The 27,328-nt window shown below is 37.5% G+C and overlaps 1 protein-coding gene and 1 pseudogene across 43 annotated transcripts in view; one reads left to right on the top strand and one right to left on the bottom strand.

The window, feature by feature from the left end:
* The window catches only part of SLMAP (sarcolemma associated protein), a 148,070-nt gene that overhangs the window by 12,790 nt on the left and 107,952 nt on the right, over positions 1-27,328 (top strand). The gene's annotated exons all lie outside the window — the stretch shown is intronic.
* LOC132527355 (pyruvate dehydrogenase E1 component subunit alpha, somatic form, mitochondrial-like) lies at positions 164-27,328 on the bottom strand (annotated as a pseudogene).

Below are 27,328 nucleotides of genomic sequence, written 5' to 3'. Positions count from 1 at the left end.
GGACTGAGCCCTTAATCTTTGTGATCTGACATTAACTCCAGGTAGATAGTGTCAGAGTTGAATTGAATTTTAGGACACTCGGCTTGTCTCAGAAAATTGGAGGAGTAGTGTTAGAAAAGACAGCCACACATTTGGTATCAGAAGTGTTGTGAGTAAAAGCAGTTCAAATAGTCTTCTGATTAATATCCATTATCCAGTACTGCCAAGTTTGTATGCTTTCCCTGTTAAAAGGAATAAAAATCATTAGCATACTTGGCTTACCTTACTTGAAGATATGGAGTTAAAGGAGTTGAGTAAGTTATGTGATGAGAATCTAGTTAATCAATCAGGAAACATGTAAGAGTGTATATGCTATATTAGGCAACATGGGGCATAATGAAAGTATTAAGATATCACTTCAGTCTTTGAGGAGCTTATAGTTTAATTGGGAAGCCAGACCTAGCCTCATAAACAACTAGGGAAGAATTAAGTTCTAAATGGAATTAAGAGCTCTATGTGATTAAGGTGGAGAAGGCTTGAATTGGACCCTGAAGATTTAGGATGGAAGATAACAGGTGTCCTTGGTGTATAAAGGTCTGCATGAAAAGGCGTAAAGCCAGAGGGATAATCCGGAGGCAGCTGTGTGTTGAGGAGCTCTACTACTGGATTGAGCAGATAGTTTAGGTTAAATGACAGAGGTGAACTTGTCAGGTTCCATTACAGGAAGGCTGTGGAGGTGGGGCAATAGGGCAGAAATCTTTAGGGAACCAAGGTCCAAGCCCTGGGGTTAAGAATCTTGGATTTGTAGTTTAGGGGAAAGCCGTGCCTCCCCTTAACCCAGCCAAATAACCCTACTGACTAAAATGGTATGTTCTGTAGTGGGTTATGAAACACCCATCTGCTTTAATAAGCTGACTTTATAATAAAGTGGTTGGAAAGTGGTGAGGATTTGATTCATAGTGAGTAGACAAAATTCGAAGTTTCCAAAGTATGATTTCTTATTTTCAAGATGGTTTCTCTCTTGGCATGTTAAAAGGTTGCATTTGTGTGCCTCATTTTAAGGTAGACTTTTTTTGTCCGTCACTTTAAGTTCTGGAATAAACTTATTTAAATACCATTTCAGGGGGCTTCCCTGGTGGCGCAGTGGTTAAGAATCCACCTGCCAATGCAGGGGACACAGGTTCGAGCCCTGGTCCGGGAAGATCCCACATGCTGCGGAGCAACTAAGCCCCTGTGCCACATCTACTGAGCCTGTGCTCTAGAGCCCACAAGCCACAACTACTGAGCCTGCGTGCCCAAACTACTGAAGCGCATGCACCCTAGAGCCCGCACACCGCAACTGCTGAGCCCATGCGCCACAACTACTGAAGCTCATGCACTCTAGGGCCCATGTGCAACAACTACTGAGCCCATGAGCTGCAACTACTGAAACCTGTGCGCCTAGAGCCTGTGCTCTGCAACAAGAGAAAGCACCTCAATGAGAAGCCTGTGCACCACAACGAAGAGTAGCCCCTGGTCGCTTCAACTAGAGAAAGTCCACTTGCAGCAGTGAAGACCCAGTGCAGCCAAAAAAAGAAAGAAATTTTACTTCCCTGGTTGTCCAGTGGTGAAGAATCTGCCTTCCAACACAGGGAATGTGGGTTCTATCCTTGGTCGGGGAACTAAGATCCCACGTGCCACAGGGCAACTAAGCCTGTGGGCCACTACTACTGAGCTTGCGCGCCTCAACAAGAGAGCCCGTGTGCCACAAACTACAGAGCCCACACGCTGTGGACCCTATGTTCCACAACTAAAGAAATGCCTGCTAGAGAAGCCCATGCGCCACAACTAGGAGAAGCCTGCTAGAGAGAAGTCCATGTACCACAACTAGAGAGAAGCCTGCATGCCACAACGAGAGAGAAGCCTGCACGCTGCAATGAAAGGTCCCATATGACTCAACAAACATCCTGCTTGCTGCAACTAAGACCCCTCACAGCCAAAAAAAAAATTTGTCTTTTTTTTTTTTTTTTAAGTCTCTTGTTAGAGAATATAGACTATCTTTATGTGCTTGGCGTACAGAAGGATACCATAAATAATTCACAAAAAGAACACATTGAAGTAAAATATTGATAAATTCAAATACATTAAAATTAATTTTATTCGTTAAAATAGAATGAAAAAAATGAAGAAAAACAACTAACAAGATAGTTATGGTACATACACTTGTAAAATATTGGTATCCAGAATATAGAAAGAACTTGTCCAAATTAATAAGGAATACAACCCAACAGAAACAATGGTCAAAAGAGACAAATAAGAATTTCACAGAAGAGGAAGAAAGAATGGATAATAAGATCAGCGTAACTAGGGAACTGTAAACGTAAACCTCGAGATACCATTTATACTCATTTTATTTTATTTTTATAAATTTATTTATTTTTGGCTGTGTTGGGTCTTTGTTGCTGTGTGCAGGCTTTCTCTACTTGTGGCGAACAGGGGCTACTCTTTGTTGCGGTGCATGGGCTTCTCATTGTGGTGACTTCTCTTGTTGCGGAGTATGGGCTCCAGGCACATGGGCTTCAGTAGTTATGGCATGTGGGCTCTAGAGCACAGGCTCAGTAGTTGTGGCACACGGGCTTAGTTGCTCCGTGGCAGGTGAGATCTTCCTGGACCAGGGATCGAATGCATGTCCTTTGCATTGGCAGGTGGATTCTTAACCACTGCGCCACCAGGAAGTCCCTATACTCATTTTAAAAGTTGGACAGTATTGGGACTTCCCTGGTGGTCCAGTGGCTAAGAATCTGCACTTTCGATGCAGGAGGTCTGGGCTTGATCCCTGGTCAGGGAACTAGATCCCACGTGCTGCAACTAAAGATCCCGCATGCCGCAACTAAAGATCCTGCATGCTGCAAAGAAGATCCCGTGTGCCGCAGCTAAGACCCAGCACAGCCAAATAAATACATATTTAAAAAAAGATAACATCAAGTGTGGGTGACAGTGTAGAGCACTGGGAACTCTCGTACTCTATTGTTGATATGATCAGTTACATTGAGTTTTGAATGTTAAATCAACTTTGCATTACTGGGATAGAATCCACTTCATTGTACTGTATTATCCTTTTATACATTGCTGGTTGATTGGCTTATATTTTGTTCAGGCTTTTTGCTTCTTTCTTGATGAAAGATTAGTCTTAAATGCTTGTTAGAGTTCACCAGTGAAGTCATCTGGATCTGTTTGTGTCTTTTTGTGTGTGTGTGTGTGGAATGTTTTAAACTATAAGCTTAATTTCTCTGTTAGCTGTATGGCTTTTCAGGTCTATTTCTTCTCGCATTGACTTTGGTAGTTTTTGTCTTTCAAGAAATTTCTGTTTCATCTTATTTGTTGGATTTATTGGCATAAAATTATAACATTACCTTATTATCCTTTTAATATCTATAGAATCAGTAGTGATGTTACTTACCTCTCTTGTTCCCAATACTGATAATTTGTATCTTTTCTCTTTTTTTCTTTATCTTTTTGGCTAGAGAGTTATCAACTTTACTGATCTTCTTAAAGAATCAGTTATTTAAAACAGATTTTTCTTTATTATTTTTTTCTGTTATCTGTTCCATGGATTTCTGTCCTTTATTATATCCATTTTTCTGCCTTCTTCGGGTTTAATTTCCTCTTCTGTTTTTTAGTTTCTTAAATTGGAGGCTTAGATCATTGATTTAATGCTGCTTCTTTCCTAATGAAGCATGTGATGCTATAATATAACCATTTTGGTAAACAATTTGACATTGTTATAATGTTAAACTTGTATATACCTAGTGACCCAGCAGTTCTTCACCTAGATATATACTCTAGAAAAACTTTTTTACAAATCTGTATCAGGAGACATGTTCAAGCATGTTAGTAGTAGCATTTTTCATAATAGCAAAAACTGGAAATAATCCAGATGTCTATTGACAGAAATATGTAGATACTTCTTTTAATTTACACCATAGAATACTGTACAGGAATGAACATGAATGAACAATAGCTGTATGTATCAATGTAGATGAATCTCAGAAATTTTGAATGAAAAAAGCAAGTTACAAAGGCATACTTAGACTCTGTAGCCAGTTAGTATAAAATTTAAAAATCACAATTCTCATCCATATATCCATTTTACTACATATATAGTAATAGAGTGGTAAACATATTTCCTTGTGAGGGTGGCAGAGAGTGAATACAAGAATAGCTAAATTTTACGTAGTATATGCTGGAAAGTGTTAAATACTTTACGAATATATACTTATTTAATTCTCATAATTAAATGAGTACCTGCTGTGAAGCAGGCACTATTATTATTCTCATTTATTAGTATAGGAGCTTATAAATAAGAGTGCAGAAAACTTTAACTTCCCCAAATCATAATGCTAATAAGTGGTAAACCTTATAATCAAACTCAGGCAGTCTGCCTCTAGAATCTGTACTCTTAACCCTTAAGCATACAGCTTGCCTCATGGGAGGGGTAGGGAGGGGGTTCTCAAGATAGGTGTTAGGTACATGAATACTTCTTTTATTATTTTTTAGTTGTTATTCATATGTTTGTGTTTATTTTTATATGTACGAACTACTTAATTAAAATTTTGAAAGAAAAATAACAAAGATCAATGGAATGTGAAATGGAATATAAGAAACATAAGCCCCCAAACTGTGTCCCAAATGGAAGTGTACGAAGTCAACACTTTTAATTTTCTCTAACATATTTCCTAGATACTAATAGATCATGAAATATTAAAAAATCACAAGTGTGTTGGCTTAGTGGTGATTCATCAGGCTTATACACTTTTTATTTGTTCACTTCTCTATAGATGTTCCATACTTTAATAAATTCTTTATAATAAAAATATCAGATAAGATTTTTTAAATTCCAAAGATTTTTTATTGCAGCAACATTACATATTTGTCTTTGTTGAGATGATCACAAGGGCATTATAAGATGAGTTATAAAGTAAGGCTGACTTTTTGAGATTCTGCTTCATTGTAAAGTCTGTAAAAAGAATGAGGAATCTGTCTTTGTACTGATACGGAGAATTCCTCACGATATGTATTGTCAGGTAACAAAACAACATGATAGATGAGGCACAGAACAATGTATATAGTAATCTAGCTTTTATGCAAAGGAGGGAAAATAAGAATCTATATTTGTTGTTTATTTGCTTATGCATAAAGAGATCTGGAAGGATACAAGGGAATTAGTAACTGTGGTTACCTGAGAGTGGGTTCGGGGATGAAAACTGAGTTGATCTGAGATAAGGTGGCAGGAAGACTTTTCAGCGTATGTACCTTTTTAGTTCTTTTGGAACTGTGCAACTATACCACCTATTCTAAATAAATCAACATCAATTTATTCATTTAAAAAGAAAATATGTTTACTATGGCTCTTTTAGGTAGATTCAGATTTATGTCCTTTTATTTATTTGTTGGCTATAGGATACTTCCATTTCCAGGAGATTTGGTTTTATAATCTCTTGAAATAGTAGAAATTTTGGGAACACTATACCATTAATTAATAAGGGTTTAAGTTCAAAGAGGACTTTTTCAATTAGATTCTCAAAGTCTTTCCAGAATCTCCCCTTTTCCAGTGTTAGTTCTTTGATTATCTTCTGTCTCTTTTGGATGTGGTACATTTATAGGCAGAACTTTCCTTTTAATGAGGAGGCTTTTAAAAATAATACCTTATATTTAAACAGTTTTATAATTTATAAGCTGCTTTGGTACTGTGACTTTGAGCTTTCTGACATCATTTAACTTAAAAACTAGGAAAAGTTAGGGCTTCCCTGGTGGTGCAGTGGTTGAGAGTCCGTCTGCCGATGCAGGGGACACGGGTTCGTGTCCCGGTCCGGGAAGATCCCACATGCCGCGGAGCAGCTGGGCCTGTGAGCCATGGCCGCCTAGCCTGCGCGTCCGGAGCCTGTGCTCTGCGACGGGAGAGGCCACAACAGTGAGAGGCCCGCGTACCGCAAAAAAAAAAAAAAAAAAAAGGAAAAGTTAGTGTTTAGATGGCCAAAGTGTTCCTTTTTTCCTTTTTTTTAATTAAAAAATTTATTTATCTGTTTACTTATTTATTTATTTATTTTTGGCTGCGTTGGGTCTTCGTTGTTATGCGCAGGCTTTCTCTAGTTGCAACAAGCGGGGCTACTGTTCATTGCGGTGCACAGGCTTCTTGTTGTGAAGCACGGGCTCTAGGCACACGGGCTTCAGTAGTTGTGGCACGCAGGCTCAATAGTTGTGGCTCATGGGCATAGTTCCTCTGCAGCATGTGGGATCTTCCCAGACTAGGGCTCGAACCCGTGTCCCCTGCTTTGGCAGGCGGATTCTTAACTACTGTGCCACCAGGGAAGTTCCTGTTATGTTAGTTTCCATTGTACAGAAAAGTGATTCAGTTGTGCATATATGCATTCTTTTCCATTATGGTTTATCGCAGGGTATTGAAATAGCTCCCTTTGCTAAACAGTAGGACCTTGTTGTTTATCCATTCTATATATAATAGTTTGTATCTACTAACCCCAAACTCACAATCCACCAGCTCCCCCTCGGCAACCACAAGGCTGTTCTCTATGTCTGTGAGTCTGTTTCTGTTTGTAGATAGGTTCATTTGTGTCATGTTTTAGATTCCTCATATAAGTGGTATCATGTGGTATTGGACATAACCTTTTCTTAATGACCTAATTTACTAATACCATTAGAGGTTATATGTTTTTTATCGCAGTGCTAAGTGACTTTTTATTATTATTTTTTTTATTTTTATTTATTTATTTATTTTTTGCTATACGCGGGCCTCTCACTGTTGTGGCCTCTCCCGTTGCGGAGCACAGGCTCCGGACGCACAGGCTCAGCAGCCATGGCTCACGGGCCCAGCCACTCCGCGGCATGTGGGATCTTCCCGGACCGGGGCACGAACCCGTGTCCCCTGCATCGGCAGGCGGACTCTCAACCACTGCGCCACCAGGGAAGCCCCTAAGTGACTTTTTAGATTAGCAGTTTTAAAATTACTGAATTATTCATTTTTATGTGTTGGTTCATCTGAGTTGTTATTTGTCAGTTTTCTAGGTCAGCCATTCCTATAGGAACTGTTTAGAAACAATAACTAAACATTTGTAAATATGAACCGATAAGGAAGCATGTGAACTTTACAGTGCATCAGCTTGGACATCTGCTCCCACACTTCTTTCCTTTCTGGTTATCAAGTGAATATGTTGTAAGTAAAATGGTATTATTGAAATCTTTGATAAATATATTGGCAAAACCTTTTAGAATAATGTTAAGATATTTTACCTAAGATCAGGTAAAATAGATGGTCATCAGATCTCTTCAACTTTTCTTTACAGTATAAGGTATTTTGATTTCTTCAGCTTTTTTTTTAAACAATATAAGTTATTTTTGTATTACATTTAAAAAATTTTCAGTAACTATGTAACTTCATTTGTTGGAAAATACATAATAGTTTAGAAAGAACTAAATAGAAAGAACTTACATAGTTCTTTCAGCAAACTATCAGTCAAATATATCAGTCTTCTACTACCAGGTGCTAGAGATGAAAAAAGAAGAGTCTGCCCTCTTAAAATCATAAGTCTATTTGCATAAGACAATAAAAAACCTTTAGTATAATATTTTATAGTGTCATATGCCTGTGTATTATGATATTATAGAGGAAGAACAACTGATTCAGTGTGTTGATTAGTTTATGCTAGTTATACTGTGGTAATAAACAACCCGAAGAGCTCAGTGCCTTATAACAACAAAGATTTATTTCTTGCTCATGTTAAATACTTAGGTAGATGGCAGCTCCATCCACAGTTGTTCTCCTTTCTGGAATTCAGGCTGAAGGAGCAACTCCTGTCTGGGACATACATGTTCTGGTAGTAGGTATTAGAAGGTGAAGAGCTATTCAGAGCCATGGAATTACAGTTAAAGTTTCTGCCCAGAAGTGGTACATGTCACTTCCACTCACATTTCATTGGCCAAAGCAAGTTATATGGCCAAACATGACATAATTGGGCAGGGAAGTGTAATTAATATTCATTTAGGAAAAATCAGTGGAATAATTGAGTACTGTCATCCGTTCTGCTACACTCAGCTTACTTCCCAACTCAGTGAAAATTATACAGCCTTGGGAGCTGTCAAAGAAGAATGCATTTAAAAAAAAAAAAAAGAAGAATGCATTTTAGCAAAAATAAAGTTTTCTAGTCTTTTATGAGTATTCTAATATCCATAAGGTAAATGGTTTGTATTTCTCTCAGAGAAGAGAAAATTAAGGCCTAAAGAAATTATAATTTGAAGTAGCAATCTCCTTTCTATGAGAGAAGTCTATATCATTGATACAGTACTTAGTATCTTTTGTGAATAACTCTGACATTGAGTTATGGGGTTTAGTCATAAGTGATGTTTTTTTCCCAGACATCTATTCATCAACTTTATCTTGCCAGTTTATCTGCCTTGTCATGGACTGAATCTGTATTGATCATATTTTAAAATAAAACACTGGGATATATTAGTTCATAGGGTCAAACATTAGAGTATTTATTATTGAGATATAGTTGATTTACAGTATTATGTTAGTTTCAGGTGTATGATATATTGATTCAAATTCTTTATAGATTAAACTCCACTCAAAGTTATTATAAAATATTGGCTATATTTCCTGTGCTGTACAATGTCCTCGAAGCTTATTTATTTTATATGTATTATTGATAGTTTGTACCTCTTAATCCTCTACCCCAATTTTGCCCTTCTCCCCTCACCTTTCCCATTGGTAACCATTAGTTCTGTATATCTGTGAGTCTGTTTCTGTTTGTTATATTAATTGGCTTGTTTTATTTTTTAGATTCCACATGTAAGTGATAACATATAGTATTTGTCTTTCTTTGACTTATTTCTGTAAGCGTAATGACCTCTAGGTCCATTCATGTTGTTGCAAATGGAAAATTTTTCATTCTTTTTTATGACTGAGTGGTATTCCAGTGTGTGTGTGTGTGTGTGTGTGTGTGTGTGTGTGTGTGTGTGTGTGTGTCTTTTGATGGACACTTAGGTTGCTTCCATATTTTGGCTATTATAAATAATGCTGTTGTGAACGTTGGGGTGCAAGTATCTTTTTTTTTTTTTTTTTTTTTTTAGTAAGCAGGCCTCTCACTGTTGTGGCATCTCCCGTTGCGGAGCACAGGCTCCGGACGCGCAGGCTCAGCGGCCATGGCTCACGGGCCTAACCGCTCCGCGGCATGTGGGACCCTCCCGGACCGGGGCACGAACCCGTGTCCCCTGCATCGGCAGGCGGACTCTCAACCACTGCGCCACCAGGGAAGCCCAGCAAGTATCTGTTTGATTTAGTGTTTTCATTTTCTTTGGCTATATACCCAGGAGTGGAATTGCTGGATCATATGGTAGTTCTATTTTTAGTTTTTTGAGGAACCTCCATACTGTTTTACGTAGTGACCACCAATTTACATTCCCACCAACAGTATACAAGGTTTCCCTTTTCTCCGCATCCTTGCCACATTTATTATTTGTGGTCTTTTTTTGTTTGTTTGTTTTGTGGTCTGTGAGCCTCTCACTGTTGTGGCCTCTCCCGTTGCGGAGTGCAGGCTCAGTGGCCCTGGCTCACGGGCCCAGCCGCTCCGCGGCATGTGGGATCTTCCCAGACCGGGGCACGAACCCGTGTCCCCTGCATCGGCAGGCGGACTCTCAACCACTGCGCCACCAGGGAAGCCCTATTTGTGGTCTTTTTGAAGATAGCTATTCTGACAGGTATGAAGTGATATCTCATTGTGGTTTTGATTTGTGTTTCTCTGATGATTAGTGATGTTGAGCATCTTGTCATGTGCCTGTTGGCCATCTGTAAAACATCAGAGTATTTAAAATAGAGAGCGACATAATTACATAACATTTGCCTATTGGACATCTTTTTATTAAGCATCTACTATGGCATGTTTGCTAGCTGACAGGGATAAAGGGGTGAAAAGATATAACCCCTGTTTTTAGGGATTCTGTGTAAGTGGACATGTCTACAAAAAATTACAATTCAGTGAAATAATTGCTTAGAGAGATGCTATTCAAAGGGACTGCAGTAGAAATGTTGAGAATGGAATGACCAATTGAGAAGGCAACGTGAAGGAGGGAATGGCTTCTCCAGAGGTGATATCTGAAACAAATCTTAAAAGGAGAGCAGGTTTTAGCATGCAAATGAGGGGGAAGTACATTTTAGGCAGCATGAGTGATAGTTTTATTGGTACTGATAGGAATAAAAATAGTTGGCTTGTTTGAGAAACTGATTTTGTGTGATATCATTTAGGTGAGGAATAGAAGATGAGGCAGAAAAAACAGTTCAGGACGAGGCTGTGAGGGATTTTAATGTCATGCTCCTTTTTCCTTTAGGACAAGTGGTGAGGGGTGGCAAAAGATTTTAAGTAATAGAATTACACGGTTAAAACTTTGTTTTTAGAGCAGCAGTCTTAGTGACAATATGAAAGACATTGGAATTGTGCTCAGAGGCAAGAAGACCCAGTAGAGTGATATAGTAGAAAGATCAGTTAGAGATAAATTCCCAGAGTGCAACTAAATCATCTGGATGGAGTGAGACAGATTTGGGAGTCACTACCCGATATAGTGAAGGCTGTAGGAAATACACGCCCAGGGAGGTTTGTACATCCTAGAAAAGTAGAAGCTAGGAAAGAACCCTGGGGATGATCAACATTTGAACTGCTGTGAGGGAAAAAGAAAAGAGAGTTGGAAGGGACAACCAGAGAAGTAGGAGGACCAGGAAAGATTGGATTTGTGAGGAACAAGGCAGGGAAGAGTTTTTGAGAAAATACTCGTGTCACCTTTTAAGAGCTGAAAGCAGTCCTTGGATTTGTCAGGTAGTAGTCTCATCAGTGACTTGAGGGCTGTTCAGTGGAGTGGTGGGTATGGAAGCTCACTGGCAATGGATTAAGGCCCTCCATTAAATTTAGAGTGAATTTTAAACATTTATATTTAAAATTAACGGGACTTCCCTGGTGGCACAGTGGTTAAGAATCCGCCTGCCAGTGCAGGGGACATGGGTTTGAGCCCTGGACCAGGAAGATCCCACATGCCTCGGAGCAGCTAAGCCCGCGTGCCACAACTACTGAGCCTGCGCGCCAGAGCCCGCGAGCCACAACTACTGAAGCCCACGTGCCTAGAGCCCGTGCTCTGCAACAATAGAAGCCACCACAATGAGAAGCCCGGGCACCGCAACAAAGAGTAGCCCCCGCTCTCCGCAACTAGAGAAAGCCCGTGTGTAGCAATGGAGACCCAATGCAGCCAATAATAATAATAAATAAATAAATAAATAAATAAATTTAATGGAAAAACATAATTAAGTTGCTTTGGAGCAAAGGGGTCAAATAAAATATTTTCATTTTCAGAGAGATATCCATTAATGGAAAGATAATAAAGATGTACTGAAATATGTATTTTAAATACATTTTATGAGTTCTAGGATGGAAAAAGTTATTTTGAGCAGGGGGTAGGGGAAGAAGGAGATTTTGGAGGAATGGCTTTTTAGGAATTTTGGCCCAGTATAAGTATATAGCAGCAGTCTTACTTTAAAAAAATGTACCATTTTATTTAGCATATGTTGTAGTTCTCAACATTAGTACTTTTTTACTTGCACAATGTTTTCTATTGTAAAGCGTGCATGTCAAAACCCAAAATCTGCACTGTCACTTCCTTAGTGTAAATCCGGCTTTGCTACTAAGATAATATGCCTGAAACAGAGTGTAACTATCTCAGGATCTTGAAAAACAATTTGAGAATGAAGAAAAAAGTTAAGGTATGATTAATTTTCTAGTTTATGACTATTTAAAAGTTCAGTATTTGCAGCATAATTTTTGGAAAACTATCAAGTGAACTCCTGTATCAACAGAAAGTGCCAAAAATTGCTTAAGCTTTTTTACATAGCATCAAGTTTGCTCAGATTAAATACTCTAAAATTAGTTTTAGTAATAGAAATCTCTCATACTTGAACCAATTTATGTCTTTACTAAACTTTGGAGTTGAAACTGATCTATTTAAAGACATACCTATTTATTAATGGAAAGCGAAACAACATTTCATCTCAAAATTTGCTTGTTCTTTTTTTTTTGGTATTTAAAAATTTTTTTTCTTATTTTTAAATTTTTTGACTGCGTTGGGTCTTAGTTGCGGCACATGGGATCTTCATTGCAGCTTGTGGGATCTTTTGTTGCGGCGCATGGGCTTCTCTCTACTTGTGGTGTGTGAGTTTTCTCTTCTCTAGTTGTGGCGTGCCAGTTCCAGAAAACCTGGGCTCTGTAGTTTGCTGCACGCAGGCTCTCTAGTTGAGGTGCGTGAGCTCAGTAGTTGTGGCGCTTGGGCTTACTTGCCCTGCGGCATGTGGGATCTTAGTTCCCCTACCAGAGATCAAGCCCGTGTCCCCTGCATTGGAAGGTGGATTCTTTACCACTGGACCACCAGGGAAGTCCCAAAATTTGCTGGATATTTTAGATTCAAATAAAGTTCTTAGTAGAGGTAAATCTAAGACAGTATTCAAATATGAGAAATATAACAGGATGTTTTAGTGGGCTGTCTTTTTAGTGTGTTCAGAGGGAGTTGTTTGAACTTGAACTACAGCTTTAATTGCATGTCTATTGCCCACAAGTATCTTTTTTAAAAAGAGAGGTGAGGTGAAATGAACTAACTAATGATATTTGTCATTATTCTAACAATAGAGTACTTTGATTTAAAGAACAAACTTTTGTAATAACTGTGTTGATTAAATATTTAAATGCAACCTTCTTAGTGATATTTTTATTAAAAAACACCATTTGTTTCGTTGGTATTGATTTTACTATTTATGTGACAGGTATAGAAACTTCTTATACATGTAATGTTTTAAAATAAGATGTGTCTTCTTAACAATTGAGGTAATTTGGTTTATAACATTATATATTTTGCGTGTACAACATTATATTTTTACTTATGTGTATACTACCTTGTGCTCACCACCAAAAATTCAGTTTCAATTTGTCACCATACAGCATACAGTTGACCTTATCCATTTCGCTCCCTCCTTCCTCTTCGGTAACCACTACTCTGTTCTCTGTATCTACATGTTTGTTTTTGTTTGGTTTGTTCATTTATTTTGTTTTTTATATTCCACATATGAGTGAAATTATAGTATGTGTCTTTTCCCATCTGAAGATGTGTCTTTTTTTGATCCTCCATGTAAATTTATAAGTAAATTAGCTGAATCAGGCATTGTTAGAAATTGTTCTTATCGTTGTTATGGTGTTTATCACTGTCTAGTAGTTTTTTCTTGTCTATTATACTGAATTGAATTCCTTTAAGCTGGAGGATTTTGTTTTCTTTCTGTGTTCATCGTTCTAAGTTTAGTTAGTATTGAATAGATTTTAACAGTTAGGTTTTATATTTTCTGCTTAGCTCTCTTAGATAGTGGCTTTATCTATTGTATTTTACTTAAATCATATCTTTGTCTTTAGGGGATTTTATCTTGTGTATTGTGTGTTCCTATAACTTGACCATGATGAATTCTAAGCGTATATAGTTATTTTTAAAAAGTTAACTCTTTAGAATTGTACGGACTCATTTATGTTTTTCATTATGCTGGCAATGTAAAAAATAAAAGAAATTTATCATTATGTTTAAGTGTTTAACAGCACAAGCAAGTTATGTAGGCTTCTTATCTGCCTCCAGTCAGTGTGGTATTTCAAGGAAAATTCTTTTCTTCCCTGAAGCTCTAGTTTTAGAGCTCAGTTATCTCTGGCTCTTCATTAAAATTCCGTTTCTAGATGTGAAGAATTCCCTAATCTAGATGGGAATTCCTAAAATATATACACAGATTTCAAAGTGCGTTGATTCATTTAGCCAATATTATTGAGCTCTGCCTGTGTGCTAAGCATTGTTCTAGTTAAACAAAACAAAGTCCCTGCCCCCATGGAGCTGACATTCTGGAGTGCAGTGTGCCATCATCCGTTTTTCATCATCACCTCAGTCTATTTAGGAAAAAGGGAGTGCTTGATTTACTGACAGGGAATCCAGCATAGTTCAGTTCATCTTGTCCTATAAATTTGCTGTGTAAAAGCAATATTGTTAATGTGTATCCAAAGTATTCTGGTTAAATTTCAGTTTTACCCAAAATTGCTAGTGCTCTACACTTGGTGAAGTCTGTCCATATCGCCTTCAATTTTATAAATTTAGACTGTATGTGTATTTTCTTAACCTGTTTTTTATGTACTAAGTTAGATTGTTTTTTTTTAAGTCATCAGGGAATCTCTTTAGATGAGTCATTGAATGATTTTGTTTTGGTTGTTATTTTTGTTTTCTCTCTACTCTGAAACTTACTTTTCCATTTTCCTCAGTGTGAATTTTAATAGAACTTTTCAAACTTTTGTTTGTGTGACACATACTTTCCTAGTTCTTAATTTTTTTGACTTTTTTGACAGTTTTGACATTTCCATCTTTGTTTCCATTGCTTATGGTTTCCATAAAGACTTTACCTTTATCCTTTAGATTCCACGCCTCATTCTCTCTCTAAATTCATATACTTAGTCATTTTTTAAAAAATTAATTAATTAATTAATTAATTATTTTGGCCACATTGTGTCTTCGTTGCTGCACACAGGCTTTCTCTAGTTGTGGTGAGCGGGGGCTACTCTTTGTTGCAGTGCACAGGCTTCTCACTGCGGTGGCTTCTCTTGTTTCTGAGCATGGGCTCTAGGTGCGTGGGCTTCAGTAATTGTGGCATGGAGGCTTAGTAGTTGTGGATCGCGGGCTCTGGAGCACAGGCTCGGTAGTTGTGGCGCACAGGCTTAGTTGCTCCGCGGCACGTGGGATCTTCCCAGACCAGTGCTCGAACCCGTGTCCCCTGCATTAGCAGGCAGATTCCTAACCACTGCGCCACCAGGGAAGCTCTACTTACAGTCTTAAATTACCACTTCTAAGCACTTAATTTCAAAATTTATGTCCTTATCATGAATTTCTTAACCATATTTTTTAGTTTATTTTTAGTTTTTCGATACACTTCAGTTGTTTTTAGTATATTCACAGAATTGTGCAGTGATTACCACATTTAATTCCAGAATATTTTCGTTGCCCCCAAAAGAAACTCTGTACCCATTAGCAGTCACTCCCCATTTCCTCTTCTCCCAGCTTCTGGTGACCGCTAATCTACTTTTTGTCTCTATAGATTTACCTGTCTGGAAATTTCATATAAATGGAGTCATACAACATGTGACCTCTTGTGCCTAAGTTTTCGAGATTCGTCCACGTTGTAGCATGTATTGGTACTTCATACCTTTTTATTGCCAAATAATATTCCTTTGTAGGGATATATATATAACATTTCATTTATCCATTTATCAGCTGATGGATATTTGGGTCATGTCTATTTTTTGGCTATTAAAATATGCCTGGACTTTCCTGGTGGCGCAGTGGATAAGACTCTGCGCTCCCAGTGCAGGGGGCCCAGGTTGGATCCCTGGTCAGGGAACTAGATCCCACATGCATGCCGCAACTAAGAGTTCACATGCCACAACTAAGAGTTCACAGGCTGCAACTAAGGAGCCCATGTGCCACAACTAAGGAGCTCGCCTGCTGCAACTAAGACCCCATGCAACCAAATAAATAAATATTAAAAAAAGAAAAAGAAAAATGCCACTGTGAACATATATGTACAAGTTTTTGTGTAGAGGAAGTGCCAAACTGTTTTCCAAAGTGGCTGTACTATTTTATCTTCTCACCAGCAATTTATGAAGGTTCAGTGTCTCTACTTCCTGTTCAAACTTGTTATTATCTGTCTCTTTTATTGTAGCCATTCAGTGAGTATGAAGTGTCTCACTGTGTTTTTCATTTGTATTTCCCCAGTTACTAACTAGTAATATTGAGCATCTTTTCATGTACTTATGGGCCATTTGTATACTTTTCTGGAGAAATGTCTGTTCATATCCTTTCCCTGTTTAAAAAAATGGATTACTTATCTTTTTATTATTGAGTTGTATATCCTGGATACAGTTCCTTTATCAGATGAATGATTTGCAAATATTTTTCCCCATTTTGTAGATTGTCTTAATGGTGCCTTTAAAAAAGTATTATTGTAAGATACACATAACAGAAAATTTACCATTTTTACCATTTTAAGTGGTATTAAATACATTCACAATGTATTGCAACCATCACCTTCATCCATTTTAAGTACTTTTTTTTTCTTATCAGTCATCCATTTTATACACATCAGTGTATACATGTCAATCCCAATCTCCCAGTTCATCACACCACCACCCCAACTTCCTGCTGCTTTCCCCACTTGGTGTCCATACATTTGTTCTCTACATCTGTGTCTCAGTTTCTGCCCTGCAAACCGGTTCATCTGTACCATTTTTCTAGGTTCCACATATATGCGTTAATATATGATATTTGTTTTTCTCTTTCTGACTTACTTCACTCTGTATGACAGTCTCTAGATCCATCCACATCTCAACAAATGACCCAATTTCGTTCCTTTTTATGGCTGAGTAATATTCCATTGTATATATGTACCACACCTTCTTTATCCATTCATCTGTTGATGGGCATTTAGGTTGCCTCCATGACCTGGCTATTGTAAATAGTGCTACAATGAACATTGGGGTGCATGTGTCTTTTTGAATTATGGTTTTCTCTGGGTATATGCCCAGTAGTGGGATTGCTGGGTCATATGGTAATTCTATTTTTACTTCTTTAAGGAACCTCCATACTGTTCTCCATAGTGAACATTTTACATTCTGACCAACAGTGCAAGAGGGTTCCCTTTTCTCCACACCCTCTCCAGCATTTGTTGTTTGTAGATTTTCTGATGATGCCCGTTCTAATTGGTGTGAGGTGATACCTCATTGTAGTTCTGAGTTGCATTTCTCTAATAATTAGTGATGTTGAGCAGCTTTTCATGTGCTTCTTGGCCATCTGTATGTCTTCTTTGGAGAAATATCAATTAAGGTCTTCTGCCCATTTTTGGATTGGGGCGTTTGTTTTTTTAATATTGAGCTGCATGAGCTGTTTATATATTTTGGAGATTAATCCTTTGTCTGATGATTCATTTGCAAATATTTTCTACCATTCTGAGGGTTGTCTTTTCGTCTTGTTTATGGTTTCCTTTGCTGTGCAAAAGCTTTTAGTTTCATTAGGCCCCATGTGTTTATTTTTGTTTTTATTTCCATTACTCTAGGAGGTGGATCAGAAAAGATCTTGCTGTGATTTATGTCAAAGAGTGTTCTTCCTATGTTTTCCTCTTAAGAGTTTTATAGTGCCCGGTCTTACATTTAGGTCTCTAATCCATTTTGAGTTTACTTTTGTGAATGATGTTAGGGAGTGTTCTAATTTCATTCTTTTACATGTAGCTGTCCAGTTTTCCCAGCACCACTTATTGAAGAGACTGTCCTTTCTCCAATGTATATCCTTGCCTCCTTTGTCATAGATTAGTTGTCCATAGGTATGTGGGTTTATCTCTGGGCTTTCTGTCCTATTCCATTGATGTATATTTCTGTTTTTGTGCCAGTACCATATTGTCTTGATTACTGTAGCTTTTTAGTATAGCCTGAAATCAGGGAATCTGATTCCTCCAGCTCCGTTTTTTCCCCTCAAGACTGCTTTGGCTATTCGGGGTCTTTTGTGTCTCCACACAAATTTTAAGATTTTTTTGTTCTAGTTCTGTAAAAAATGCCATTGGTAATTTGATAGGGATTGCATTGAATCTGTAGATTGCTTTGGGTAGTATAGGTATTTTCACAGTATTGATTCTTCCAATCCAAGAACATGGTATATCTCTCCAACTCTTGGTGTCATCTTTAATTTCTTTCATCAGTGTCTTATAGTTTTCTGCATACAGGTCTTTTGTCTCCCTAGGTAGGTTTATTCCTAGGTATTTTATTCTTTTTGTTGCAATGGTAAATGGGAGTGTTTCCTTAATTTCTCTTTCAGATTTTTCATCATTAGTGTATAGGAATGCAAGAGATTTCTGTGTATTAATTTTGTATCCTGCAACTTTACCAAATTCATTGATTTACTCTAGTGGTTTTATGGTGGCATCTTTAGGATTCTCTATGTATAGTATCATGTCATCTGCAAACAGTGACAGTTTTACTTCTTCTTTTCCAATTTGTATTTCTTTTATTTCTTTTTCTTCTCTGATTGCCGTGGCTAGGACTTCCAAAACTATGTTGAATAATAGCAGTGAGAGTGGACATCCTTGTCTTGTTTCTGACCTTAGAGGAAATGCTTTCAGTTTTTCACCATTGAGAATGATGTTTGCTGTGGGTTTGTCGTATATGGCCTTTATTACGTTGAAGTAGGTTCCTTCTATGCCCACTCTCTGCAGGGTTTTTGTCATAAATGGGTGTTGAATTTTGTCAAAAGCTTTTTCTGCATCTATTGAGATGATCAGATGGTTTTTATTCTTCAATTTGTTAATATGGTGTATCACATTGATTGATTTGCGTATATTGAAGAATCCTTGCATCTCTGGGATAAACCCCATTTGGTCATGGTGTATGATCCTTTAGTGTGTTGCTGTATTCTGTTTGCTAGTATTTTGTTGAGGATTTTTGCATCTATATTCATCAGTGATATTGGTCTGTAATTTCCTTTTTTTGTAGTATCTTTGTTTAGTTCTGGTATCAGGGTGATGGTGGCCTCATAAAATTGGGAGTTTGGGAGTTTTCCTTCCTCTGCAATATTTTGGAAGAGTTTGAGAAGGATGGGTGTTAGCTCTTCTCTAAATGTTTGTTAGAACTCACCTGTGAAGCCATCTGGTCCTGGACTTTTGTTTGTTGGAAGATTTTTAATTACAGTTTCAATTTCATTACTTGTGATTGGTCTGTTCATATTTTCTATTTCTTCCTGGTTCAGTCTTGGAGGGTTATACCTTTCTAAGAATTTGTCCATTTCTTCCAGGTTGTCCATTTTATTGGCATAGAGTTGCTTGTAGTAGTCTCTTAGGATGCTTTGTATTTCTGTGGTGTCTGTTGTAACTTCTCCTTTTTCATTTCTAATTTTATTGATTTCAGTCCTCTCCGTCTTTTTCTTGATGAGTCTGGCTAATGGTTTATCAATTTTGTTTATCTTCTCAAAGAACCAGCTTTTAGTTTATTGATCTTTGCTGTTGTTTTCTTTGTATCTGTTTCATTTATTTCTGCTCTGATCTTTATGATTTCTTTCCTTCTGCTAACTTTGGGTTTTGTTTGTTCTTCTTTCTCTCGTTCCTTTAGATGTAACGTTAGATTGTTTGAGATTTTTCTTGTTTCTTGAGGTAGGCTTGTATAGCTATAAACTTCCCACTTAGAACTGCTTTTGCGGCGTCCCATAGGTTTTGGATTATCGTGTTTTCATTGTCATTTATCTCTAGGTATTTTCTGATTTCCTCTTTGATATCTTCAGTGATCTCTTGGTTATTTAGTAATGTATTGTTTAGCCTCCGTGTGTTTGTGTTTTTTACGTGTTTTTCCCTGTAGTTGATTTCTAACCTCATAGCGTTGTGGTCAGAAAAGATGCTTGATATGATTTCAATTTTCTTAAATTTACTGGGGCTTGATTTGTGACCCAAGATGTGATGTATCCTGGAGAATGTTCCGTGCGCACTTGAGAAGAAAGTGTAATCTGCTGTTTTTGGATGGAATGTCCTATAAATATCAATTAAATCTGTCTGATCTGTTGTATCATTTAAAGCTTGTTTCCTTATTTATTTTCATTTTGGATGATCTGTCCATTGGTGTAAGTGAGGTGTTAAAGTCCCCCACTATTATTGTGTTATTGTCGATTTCCTTTTTTATAGCTGTTAGCAGTTGCTGTATGTATTGAGGTGCTCCTATGTTGAGTGCATATATATTTATAATTGTTATATGTTCTTCTTGGATTGATCCCTTGATCATTATGTAGTGTCCTTCCTTGACTCTTGTAACATTCTTTATTTTAAAGTCTATTTTATCTGATGTCAGTATTGCTACTCTAGCTTTCTTTGATTTCCATTTGCATGGAATATCTTTTTCCTTCGCCTCACTTTCAGTCTGTATGTGTCGCTGGGTCTGAAGTGGGTCTCTTGTAGGCAGCATATATATGGGTCTTGTTTTTGTATCCATTCCGCAAGCCTGTGTCTTTTGGTTGGAGCATTTAGTCCATTCACGTTTAAGGTAATTATCGATATGTATGTACCTATTACCATTTTCTTAATTGTTTTGGGTTTGTTTTTGTAGGTTCTTTGCTTCTCGTCTGTTTCCCACTTAGAGAAGTTCCTTTAGCATTTGTTGTAGAGCTGGTTTGGTGGTGCTGAATTCCCTTACGTTTTGCTTGTCTGTAAAGCTTTTGATTTCTCCATCGAATCTGAATGAGAACCTTGCCAGGTAGAGTAATCTTGGTTGTAGGTTCTTCCCTTTCATCACTTTAAGTATATCATTGCCACTCCCTTCTGGCTTGTAGAGTTTCTGCTGAGAAATCAGCTGTTAACCTTATGGGAGTTCCCTTTTATGTTATTTGTCGTTTTTCCCTTGCTGCTTTCAGTAATTTTTCTTTGTCTTTAATTTTTGCCAATTTGATTACCATGTGTCTTGGCATGTTTCTCCTTGGTGGGTTTATCCTGTATGGCACTCTCTGCGCTTCCTGTACTTGGGTGGCTGTTTCCTTTCCCATGTTAGGGCAGTTTTTGACTATAATCTCTTCAAATATTTTCTCGGGTCCTTTCTCTCTCTCTTCTCCTTCTGGGACCCCTGTAATGCGAATGTTGTTGCCTTTAATGTTGTCCCAGAGGTCTCTTAGGCTGTCTTCATTTCTTTTCTTTGTTTTTTGTTTATTGTGTTTCGCAGCAGTGAATTCCACCATTCTGTCTTCCAGGTCACTCATCCATTCTTCTGCCTCAATTATTCTGCCATTGATTCCTTCTAGTGTATTTTTCATTTCAGTTAGTGTATTTTTCATCTGTGTTTGTTTGTTCTTTAATTCTTCTAGATCTTTGTTAAACATTTCTTGCATCTTCTCGATCTTTGCCTCCATTCTTTTTCCGAGGTCCTGGATCATCTTCACTATCATTATTCTGAATTCTTTTTTTGGAAGATTGCCTATCTCCCTTTCATTTTGTTGTTTTTCTTGGGTTTTATCTTGTTCCTTCATCTGGTACATAGCCCTCTGCCTTTTCATCTTGTCTGTCTTTCTGTGAATGTGGTTTTTGTTCCACAGGCTGCAGGATTGTAGTTCTTCTTGCTTCTGCTGTCTCCATTTTCAGTACTTTTCCGTCATCCTGAACAGAAACTCTGTACCCATTAAATAGTAACTCTCCTCTTCTCCCCGAGGCTCTAATAACTGCTATTTCTACTTTGTGCCTCTATGAATTTGCCTATTCTAGGTTACTTATGTAAGTGGAATCACATAATATGTGGCCTTATGGTGTCTTTTTATTTTTTATTTTTTTCGTGGTATGCGGGCCTGTCAGTGTTGTGGCCTCTTCCGTTGCGGAGCACAGACTCCGGATGCTCAGGCTCAGCGGCCATGGCTCACGGGCCTAGCCGTTCCGCGGCATGGCATGTGGGATCTTCCCGCACGGGCACGAATCCGTGGCCCCTGTATCGGCAGGTGAACTCTGAACCACTGCACCACCAGGGAAGCTCCTTTGTGGTGTCTTTTATAGCACAGAAGTTTTAAATTTTGAAGTTCAGTTTATCCTTCATTTTAAAAATAATTGTAACAACCCTAAAATTTTAAATTTATATTACTATTTGTGCTTTTGGTATCATGTCTAAGAAGCCATTTGCCTAATCCCAGGTCATGAAGACGTATTTTAACCATTTTTGAGTGTTCTCTTACTTGGCCCTCCCATTTGTATATTAAACCAATATAAATATCATTTATATATTTATATATATAAATTTATATATTATCATTTATAAATTTATCATTTATATGATAAATTTATTTATTATATATGTTATTATCATTTATATATTATCATTTATATATGAATATCATTTATATAAATATAAATATCAACCAATATAAACTGTCAGTGGTCTGTCAGTGGTTTTATGAGAAGGGTTTATTAGATGTTGTACTATTTAAAAATTTTTAGATCAGGATAATGGTTTCAAACTTTAGAATCTCTTGAGATGCTTACTGAAAACAGGTTCCTCAGATGATTTTTGTACATTTGTAGTAAACGTCTAGGAGACTTGGCATCATGTGGTTGAAAAGTGTGGAATTAAGATAGTCCAGGGAGGGAAGAGGTATGGGAACATATGTATATGTATAACTGATTCACTTTGTTATAAAGCAGAAGCTAACACACCATTGTAAAGTAATTATACCCCAATAAAGATGTTAAAAAAAAAAAAAAAAAGATAGTCCAGCATAATGATGAAGAGCCTGGATCCTGGATTCTGACTAGCTGGGTGTGAATCCTGGCTGTGCCACTTTCTTAGCCGTATGATCTTGGGCCAGTCACTTGTTGTCTCTGGGCATTCATTTCATCTCTCAGGGTTGTTGCAAGGATTAAACAAGCTAATATCTGTGAAGCACTTAGAATAGTTTGGCAATAGTAAGCAGCACATGTGTGTTATATATTGTTATACCCTTTAACTCAGTAATATCATTTTCAGGGACTTAATCTAAGAATATTAACAGATATGTTGCATAAAGATATATGTATAACACTTTCATCAAAGACATTAATTGCAAGAAGTCTTCTATATATATAGTCAGAAGATCTATGGTTAAATATCTTAATGAAATTTATGAAATGTCATGTAGCCATTTAGTCATATTCAAAAAATATTTAATGCCTTGGGAAAATAGTGATTTAAGTGAAAAAGTCAAATTAATATACAACTACTTACAAAGTAGGTCTCTAAACTTCTTTAAACATATGGGGCAGGGCAATGGAGTGTTGGTCTTGTAATGCATATAAATAAATAAGTTAAACTGTTGACAATGATTATCCTTGGAAGCTGGGAGGAATAATTTTAATTTTCTTCTATACTTTACTGTACTTTCTTGACTTCAGTGATAAGTATTTTATGCTCAGAAAAACAAATTAATTTTGAAAAAGACCAGAAGAGGGGAAAAGCCCAGTGTGAAATAGGAAAAATGATAGGAAAATAGGAAAAGCCCAATGTGAAAGAGGATAATAGGATGATAGAAAAATAGGAAAAGCCCAGTGTGAAATAGGAGAGCGTAATGGGAATAGGAAACCTGCATCCTAATATTAGTACTGTTATTAAATGATTTTCAACCTTGATTGAATTTTATCTCTTCCTTGGGGACATAGTTTCCTTATCTGTAAAATGAGAAATTGGACTAAAATTTAAAAGGCAGTATAGTAGAATGGTTAAGAGCTGCGAGGTCAGAAGTGGGGAGTTAGGGACTACAGCTGAGGAGATCATTACATGGGTTCATACCCTAGTTCTTATTTGCTTGGTGACTTCTGGCAAGTAATTTGCCAGAAACTCTGCCTCAATTTTCTTGTTTTTAAAGTGGGGTTAATAATAGTACCTCACAGGGGAGTGGTGAGAATTAAGTGAATTAAATACATGTAAAGGACTTAATATAGAGCCTGGCACACAGTAAGAATTCAGTAAATGTTAACCATTTTTACTGGTATGTAGATCCTTTCTAATGAGGTTATTTATTGCGAATATTTTGAGTCAAGTGAGTGATTCTTAAATTTGTCATTTGAAAGTTTAATCAGTTTTCTATATAGATATTTTTGAGATTGTGGAGGCTATTGATTTGTGAAATAGAATGTTTTAGAGGCCCTGGCCCCCACTCCCAGCTTGCCTTATTTGTTTTGTGTTCTTGTACAGGCAACTTCTTTGAGGTCCTAAGGTATCTCATCCATGAGAGTATTTTATAGACCATTTCAGCAGTAAAAATCTCATATTTGATTTTTTTAGTTTTTTTCTAACTCTTTTTGTTCTGAAGCTGATGTGTGCAGCTTAATCTGCCTGTAATTAAGTTGCATAGGCTGTTAGGTTGTACCTATTTTTCTTCAACTGATGTTTCAATTTTAAACTTGAGAAATGGCATAAAGCCCAAGGGAATGTTACAGCTCAGTTGACTTGCCCATTCTAGAAAAAGCTAACGTTATATTGTAAACTCAGCTAGAAGTTGGTGGAGCATTCCCTCTGGTGTAACTCGATTGATGCATAGATGTTATTTAATTTAATCCCAGAAAAAGAATGTACCCAAATGTTTTAAGAGGTAAATCTGAGTGTGAAAATCACTTTCAGAGTCAGCAACCATATTGAAATTCATTTTTGGAACCCTGAACAAAGACTACAAAAATAGATGACTTTTGTAATGTTGTATCATTTTCTTTCACTGACTATATGAGATAATTAAGTCTTTGGTGAATAGTGACTCAGCTATTCCATTGCTTGGGAAATTTTTGTCTGTGAACAAGTCACTCTGTGATACCTCAGTTTATAATGGCAGTCAAAATGAAGATGAAATTTGTATTTTAATACACTTATTCTTAGATCTTCAGAAGCTCTCTCCTTTTCTGCATGGAGTAACTGCAGTAGGCAGCCCACCATGGGGGGCATTATTTCTGTGTTAGAGAATAAATTAGTAGAGTTAACATTGCCAGGAAGCAAAAGGCAGTAGTTTGACTGCCACAGTTAAGGGATACAATTTGTTACTTATAACAGATATAAGGTATTTTCCTCTAATTGTAATAACTTGTTCATTAAACATACCTAGCTATAATCCTTATAACAAGAGAGTGGTATGTCTTTTGGCTTGATGGGTAGAATAAGCTTGAGACAGCTTTGTGACTCACTGACACAAGAGGGAAAAATCTCTGCCTGACTTCCGAATTGGATTTTATTTTAGGATGAGTTGTTTCTGTAAGTATAGATATGAGAGAGTTCCTATCCTACATGTCTAATATCTTATTCTATCTCCCCATAGATTTAACTCAGTGCTTCCAAATTCCCCCAGCCTATACTTTTTGTATCTTCTACCACTTGGTTCACGTTAATTGCAAAGTGTTTCTATTTCTCCCTCCATATTTTTCTTTCTGAATGTAAGAATTTATGAACTTTTCCTTTAAACATTAAAAAAAAATTTTTTTTTTAATTTATTTATTTTTGGCTGTGTTGGGTCTTCGTTGTCGTGTGCAGCCTTTCTCTAGTTGCAGTGAGCAGGGGCTACTCTTCATTGCAGTGCGCAGGCTTCTCATTGCAGTAGCTTCTCGTTGCGGAGCACGGGCTCTAGGCGCGTGAGCTTCAGTAGTTGTGGCTCGCGGGCTTAGTAGTTGTGGCTCGTGGGCTCAGTAGCTCCACGGCATGTGGGATCTTCCCGGACCAGGGTTCAAACCTGCGTCCCCTGCGTTGGCAGGCAGATTCTTAACCACTGCGCCACCAGGGAAGCCCCCTTTAAACATTTTAAATTGTCTTTTGGGTTTGTCGATTTGTTTCAGTTTTTAAAAATTTCATTTTTTCTTATAGAAGAGACTAGTAACATATTTGCTTCTGTGGAGGGAAATTGGGAAACTGTGGGGCATGGGAAAGAAGATGTACTTTTCACTGTACCACTGGACTTTTGGAACCCATTAAATTTTTCTCCCATCTTTTTAAACTTAATTTTATAGAGTAGCATAAACAAGTTTACAAACTGTTTGTTTGTTTGATGGGTTTTATTTCTTATAAGGTTGAGAACACAAAGTTTCTTAAAGTTGACCATTGAATGTTCTGTTGAAGGCATAATAGTAAGTTTACAGTGCTCCTTTATTTATTTATTCATTCGAATATTCATTCATTCATTCTGCTCCGGGTCATAGTTGCACCATGCGGGATCTTCGCTGTGGCACGCAGGCTCTTAGTTGTGGCATGCGGACTCTTAGTTGTGTCACGTGGACTCTTAGTTGTGGCATGTGGGATCTAGTTCCCTGACCAGGGATCAAACCCAGGCCCCCTGCACTGGGAACATGGAGTCTTATCCACTGGACCACCAGGGAAGTCCCTGCAGTCTTCCTTTAAGTGATTCACTTGATCCATAAACTTCAAAAGATGGATCACTGTAATAGAAGTGATGGCCTAGCTCTTCTAAAGGTGGTTTGGGATCAACTGTAGCAAACTAGACTGTGCTCTCAATTTCTTTCTTCACTTCAACATCAGTTTCCTTTCATTCTTCAACACTGGCAGTATTGCTGTGTGCTATTCTATCTCGGAGAAGCATAATAGGGTCACTCTTCTTACTTCTTGTATTTCTTCTTGTGTATAGTAACCGGCTCCAAGATCATGCATACTGTGTCCTTCATAATATTGAGTCTGCAGCTGTATCAGTATGATCCCCTATACAGATCTATAATAGGCAGCTGCAATCTTTGTTGCCTCCTGGACACATAGAGCATCCATTCCATCTGACCTAAGCCCAGGAAGAAAATTGTCTTTCTTGTAGTAATCAGTGATGGCTGCTGCTCTCTAAACAGATGTTCCCATTACACAGTGGTTTTTCTCACAGATGAAAATAAACGGTCATTTCCACAAAGTTGCCATGTTGTATGCTTCAAATATAGTCAAACAGACCTCATTTTTTCCATTATACAATTGGCCCTCCCTATTCATGGGCTCTGCATCCACTGATTCAACTAACTGCAGATTGAAAATGTTTGGGAAAAAAATTCCAGAAAGTTCCAAAAATCAAAAATTGAATTTTCCATGCACAGGCAACTATTTACATAGCATTTATATTGTATGAGGTATTATGAGTAATCTAGAGATGATTTAAAGTATATGGGAGGATGTGCCTAGGGTTATATGCAAATACAATGCTGTTTTATATAAGGGACTTGAGCATCTGAGGATTTTGGTATCCATGGAACCAATCCCCCTTGGTATCCTGGAACCAATCCCCCTTGGATACTGAGTGGTAACTGTACTTACAGGCCAGACCAGTGCTCAGGGCAACCTGAGCTCTGACAATGCCCTGATCCCCGTAGAAGGTCTTAGTGTACATGTGTATTAATCCTACTTTTCCTTTCGCACAACCTTCTCTTTGTCCTGTAAACTCTACAAATTTCTAGGACAGAAAGTCCACAAGTAAAGCTAAAGCCATGAGCCCAGTAAGCTGTGATGAGATGATCTATGATTTTTATCCCGACCTCAAGTCCCCCACAAACTTCTTGACATTACATAAGTAACAAAAACCACGAATAACTTTCTGTTTGATTCCATTGGCAAACAGTCTGTATCATCCTGTAGAGTCTGAGTCTCTCTTCACTACCGAGCACTGTTGTGATACGAGGGCCCTCTTACTACCCATGAAGGTCACATTTCTTCATTTCAAATGTACCATCATTTGCACAGTTACGGGATGCCACCAGTGTTCTGCTAGCCAT

The sequence above is a fragment of the Lagenorhynchus albirostris genome, chromosome 10 (genome assembly GCF_949774975.1).
Source record: "Lagenorhynchus albirostris chromosome 10, mLagAlb1.1, whole genome shotgun sequence".
Classification (NCBI taxonomy): Eukaryota; Metazoa; Chordata; class Mammalia; order Artiodactyla; family Delphinidae; genus Lagenorhynchus; species Lagenorhynchus albirostris.
Note: the sequence above shows the minus strand (reverse complement) of the source record. Positions and strands in the feature narration are given on the sequence as shown.